Source organism: Physeter macrocephalus, chromosome 11 (genome assembly GCF_002837175.3).
Source record: "Physeter macrocephalus isolate SW-GA chromosome 11, ASM283717v5, whole genome shotgun sequence".
Classification (NCBI taxonomy): Eukaryota; Metazoa; Chordata; class Mammalia; order Artiodactyla; family Physeteridae; genus Physeter; species Physeter macrocephalus.
Genome location: NC_041224.1, coordinates 1,625,096 through 1,631,043, shown reverse-complemented (window position 1 = coordinate 1,631,043; position 5,948 = coordinate 1,625,096). Strand labels below are relative to the sequence as shown.

The following is a 5,948-nucleotide window of genomic DNA, read 5'->3' as shown; positions in this document are numbered from 1 at the left end:
TTAAAATTTTTCAAAATACGAATTTTGAAGAGACACAAACATTCCAACCATAACAGTTGTCGCTCCTAGAGCATGAAACTGGAAAAAAGAAAATTTCCCAGGGCAGTGAATATGGTTTCTCTGACAGGAATTTAGAAAAAGCTACATGACTTTGTTAAAATTGTAAATATTTGCTGTGGGCACACTGGACCATGATGTTTCTGGTTCACTCTGCTTAACAGAAAAACTTAACAATAAGAGGTGTCTGCTCTAAACTCTCTCTTTTCAAAATTCATTACTAACCAAACTTAATGGTGGTCTGGATTAATTTTAAAAGATAGGACATAAATTTTTCTTGATGTATTTATATGAATCACTTTATATACTGCACAATGCATAATGAATTCAAGCTTTCAATGATTTAAAACTAGTTAAGCTGTAATTTAATATACTGTCTTAGTATTTTTATCTTAATTCCAGCTATAATGTTTATTTCCTAGCTTTCCATTTATTCACTTAGATATTTTAGGTAATTTATTTACTTTTTGTTATTTTTATTTTCATATGTGTGCAGGCAGTAGGAAACATTTCTTACCTACTTCACAAGACTATTAGATCAGCTGAATTACTCTTTATCTCCAAAGAAGGAATAAATGACATTAGCATAGGTTACAATTTTTCCAAATAGACAATGACTATTGTTATATTTAGTTATATTCTCTATACTCATAGTCATATATGTTCCAATATTCTGTAAAGAGTATATATGCATGAAAAATGCTTATAATTAATTTTAACATTTTATTCAAAAACTCAGGTAGGTAACAGAGCAGATGAGGTAATGTATTAAAAAAACAATCCCAAGGAGACAGTGAGTGAGAAGAGTTTCTAGAATCGAGACCATTCTTTCCTTTGACCTTATTTTCTTTAAGAATAAGGAATCCAAGAACTGATGATAGCCATCAGATCCACTTGGATCAGGAAATCAAAAGTGATACAAAAAGGCAAAAATAATCATTTAGGTATTTCTCAAGAAGTGTGATATACAAAAAGACCCTTAGACTAGATTGTTTGATTTTTTTATTTCTCTCTGTGAATATAAACTTTAAGTACAAAAGTGGATAAGTTAAGGCTTGATCATAACTCCTTATACCCTATTGTTCAATGAAGGGCTGAGCTTTAAGTATAAACACAGAAACATAAGATGTCTTATCCCCTTATTTTATAGATGAAGATTTCTAGTTCACTGGGATAAATTTACTTGTCCTAGAATAAAATAAATTCAGGTCAGACCTAGAATTGGAATGCAGAGTTCTCATTCGTTGTTTAAGATCCTTTCCATTAACCCAAATTATCCCTAAATTATTCTTAGTTGGACCTGATAGTTATTGAGATTATTAAATTCTTACTTAATTTGTACATTTAAATTTTATATATTTCTATACTATGTCACTTTCTAGCAAGGGGTTATTCCTAAATTATGGATAGCTTTAAGGAATTAAGTCTTATCTGAGTTTAGAGCAGTTCTTCTACTCACACATTAATGAACAGTCACCATCAAAGTTGAATCTTCTTTTGCTCTAAGTAAAATAGACTTTTTTTTTTTTTTGACAGGAAAGTAGGATTTATTGGTGGGCATGAGTAAGGAGGGGACAGCGCCAAGGCTCTCACGAGCTCAGGGCCAGCCATGTGTCCAGAGGGTCACGATTAGGGATGTATCCGACCCCACAGCCATCGGGGATGAGCCGCTTTTCTGCCACCATGTTTTCAAACTCGTCTGCATTAAACTTAGTAAATGCCCACTTCTTGGAGATGTGGATCTTCTGGCGGCCAGCGAACTTGAACTTGGCGGAGGGCATCAATCACATGCTCCTTGTTCTGCAGCTTGATGAGGATGGACATTATGACCTGGCCAATGTGGACCCTAGCCACTGTGCTTTCCAAAGGCACCGCGCATACCTGTCTGGAGCCTAGACTGGGGACAGCATGCCGGTCCTGAATGTCCACTGGAAAGGGCTGTCTCCAAGGTCCCTTAGGGCAACCCATACAGGCAACAGCCTGGTACACTACCAAGGAGGCTGCTCTTTGCAGCCATTGCACACAGGGCCCCCATCAGGAAAAGAACACAGTCGGCTTAATTGGCTGCTAAACTCTTTTTTTAATCATCAGTACTTATATTTTAAAATTATCCAAATTCAAGTTTTCCTAGCAGGCTAAATTGATCCTAAAACATCACAATCAGAATTAATTGAAACAAGACATTATTCACATAATAGATTTGCGTAAGTCTATGTTGCATTGGTTCCATTAGAAATAATTTTCTACTTGCTTAAAAAAAAAAAAGAAAAAGAACTCCCCATTCAAGATTTCTGTTCTAAATAAAAGCAATTATGTGCTACCTCCTCTGATTTCTGCTCCATTTGGAGTTTGTTTTAGATATTTCACTTTGGTGTTCTTTAAGAAATATTAATGCAATAAAAATGAGCCTTGTCTAGTTTTCCTACTAATAATTTACGTATGTATACATAATTTCCAGAAAAATATTCAAATATATTTCAAATCTCTCTTACTATTAATATAGGTTCTGTTAAGCTTTCCAAGAAATGTGAGATTGTATTAAAATTTTAACTGGGCGTTTTTCAATGTTTGGAGTTGAGACAAAGTTATCCTGATTTAGGCAGTGTAATTCAACTCCTGCAACTACTAAAATAAACTCAAATAAAACTTATGAATATGGTTATCAGACAGCCAACAAAAGCAAAGTTTCCCCTCTGTCAGGAAAGTTTCTGGTGGGAGAGAGCGCATGCATAAGATAAAATGTGTTCCATAATCAAATGGATAAGGCTATTTATTGAGAAGAAAATAAATGAACCATAATGTTACAGATGTATAGACTTTGATATCCCATAAATTGAGTCTGAGTCAAAAACTAGTCATCAAAATAAATGACCTAGAGACTAAAAGTAGTACAATGGTATGCCTGTTTCCTGTCTGCTCCTCTAACTCTTACCCAAGTCTAATCATCCTTCATCTCTAGACTCAGTCCTGTGCCAGACTTGGCACCCATTAGGCCTCAAATACTGGAGCTATAAGCTGGCCTATGGCAGGAAAGTGGCAGCTAAGAATCTGTTCTGACCTTGAGATTATATTACTTACTTCATTCATTCATGTATTTAAAAAATATTTATCGAGTGCCTACTATGCACCAGGCATGATACCAGTCCTAGGAAGACAGGAATGAGTAAAAGTTACATCACAAGTTGCATTTCATCTTCTATAGTAGAGATATTGAGGTAGATATTGATAAAATATTATTTCAGAAGTATAAGGTTAATACTTCATCAATTCATTCATTTTTTAAAAAACATTGTAAGTGTCTTTTATGATCCAGGGTTTATCCTGGATTCTGGAAATAAGAGGATGAAAAGGGCAGGCAAGGTATTTGCCTCCCTGGTGTATTGTATTCTGTAGAGGAAAGGGGAAGTGGAGAAGGCAGAGCTGGGCAGATACAAACACATAAAAGCAGTTTTAAAAATTCAAAGAAAGATATTGTGGTTTGTGGTAAATGTGAAGGAGAAAGGCTAAGTGGTGAGACAGAAAATAAGGGGGGATGAGGCTACTTTAGGCAGGGTAAGATGAGAACTCTTTGAGGAAGGTGATTTGAAATCTGAAAATACTTTTTTTCAGATTCAAACAGGAAAGAGTCAAGCTTATGAAAAGTCAGAGTATGTTCTACATAGAGGAGAGTAAGTGTAAAGTCCTAGAAACAGGAAAGGTTTGTGATTATTCAAGGAAAAGAAATAAGTCCTCCATAGCTGGAGCATAGTAAGTGAGACAGCAATTAGTAAGAGAAATGATTTGGGGAGATAGAGAATTATGTAAGCCATAGTAAGGAATTTGAATTTTCTTCCAAATGAAATTGGAAGCTGTTAAAGGGTCTTAAGTGTTAAAGTGAAATAATCTGATTTATGTTTAAAAAGATCAGTCTGGCTGCTTTGTAGCAAATGGAATACAGAAGGGCAAGAATGGAAATAGTGAGCAAGACAAACCAGACAGCCCTTATGATGTTCTAGGCAAGAGATGATGTGATGGTGATGGTAAAAATTAAGACAAGTAACCAATTTGAGATACTTTAGGGTAGAAGAAACAAAGATTATTGATGGATAAAATAATATGGAGTTTTGAGTTTCTTGCTTGAGCAATTGGCTAGATGGTATTAACATTTATTGAAATGACGAAACCTGGGAGAGGAACAAGTTTGTTTTTTTATGGATTGCTTATTATTGTTGTTGTTGTTTTTCTTTGTGGATGGAGGGAGAGCAGTAATGAAGAAGTCCATTTTGTTTTCTTGCAAAACACTCACTATCAATAAAACTTAGCTCTTCAATAAGTTATTGGATATATGATTCTGGATCTCAGGTGAAAGGTTAAAGCAACAGATAAATATTTGGAAGTAATCAGCACAGAGATATCGCTGAAAACTGAGGTTGCCCAAATTATAATACTTATTGGGAAAATAGAGCAAAAGCTAATCATCTGTAGAAAAAGTAGAAGCTAACCAATGAGACTGAGAAACAGTAGCCAGTCAGATCAAGGAGAAGTGGTGTTAAAGGATACTTTTTTGGGAAGTAAAAACCATAACTCTCATACAGACATGAAATAAATATGTGTCAAAACTTTATCTCATTAATTAAGGGAACCAGACAGATGTCACAACCAATTCAAAGGAGAATTCAAAGAATCACAAGCTTATATGGATTAAAGAAATAATAAATTTATAAATGGACCCCCAAACTGGGTTTATTAGTAGGAAGGGGAGAGGGTAAGAATTACTTCCCCCACCAGATAAAATGTATTTTCATGTCTGTAGACAAGAATTATTTCCATTGCTTTCAGTTATCGATAATTCCCAGTTGTAAAACAGATCAAAGGCAAGGCTCAGAATCCCCATACAATCAGACAAGCCCTCTAGGCTGCAGCATGGCATTAAAAAGATATCCGGTGATCTCCTTTCTTATTCCAAAGTCAAATTATTCCTTATGTGGATAACCAAGAGAATATGGTGTTCTGGAATCCAAGAAAAAAATTATTTCAATGTAAAGTGAGAGGTGATCTGTGTTGAATACTAAGAAACACAGGGAAATGAGGACAGAGAAGTATTCTTTGATTTGATAACACGGAAGTCATGAAACAACAATTTTAGAGGGGAATGGAGATGAAAACCAGACCACTAGAAAGTGAATGAAAAATCGAGAAGTCAAGAATGGAAATTTAAACGAAGTCTTGAGAGGTTGGGTTTTTTGTTATTGTTGTTTGTTTGTTGATCCTACTAAGGAAAACATTAAAATGTGATGGAATCTGGAAGCAGACTTCTGATGAAATAAATATTTTGCTTTTTTGATTATACAGAAAGATCTTGGATTATGTTTGAATTTCTGAATGCTTTAAGAACATGCAAGAAAGAGGGAGAAACTGCTAAAGTAGGAAAGAGAGGAAAATAAATATATATACAAAGTGCCTATGAAAGAAAAATTTTTAAGAGCCTGTGTATAAGTAGAAGGGTATATACAACAGGAAGAAAGACAAGGATAATACAAAATGGATAGTATCTGGAACTCCGCTCCCCCCCAGCTATGTAATCTGAGTTCTGAGATTCTTTTTCAATATTCTACCCAATTACCAAGTTTCCTTAGGGCCAGTTCTTCCATTAGCTGGGCATTCCATTCCTACAACCCTCTCTCCGTGTCTAAGGCCCTGCATTTTATCTGCCTTTCCATTTCTAGCTGTCAAGATTGCAATCAAATTCTCGGTCTAGAGCCATCTACAAATTGCCAGCCCTATGCCTGCTTAAATGAACATTAAATCTCCTAGATTCACTTTATTTTTTTTTTCTCTTTTTTTTTTTAACATCTTTATTTGAGTATAACTGTTTTACAATAGTGTGTTAGTTTCTCCTTTACAACAAAGTG

General features: G+C 34.9%; 1 non-coding gene across 1 annotated transcript; it reads right to left on the bottom strand.

Moving 5' to 3' along the window:
- Nucleotides 1–1,993: 1,993 nt before the first annotated feature.
- Nucleotides 1,994–2,127, bottom strand: LOC112067408 (small nucleolar RNA SNORA70). The gene has a single exon (XR_002893255.1). It is a non-coding gene; the product is annotated as a small nucleolar RNA SNORA70 (small nucleolar RNA).
- Nucleotides 2,128–5,948: the final 3,821 nt, after the last annotated feature.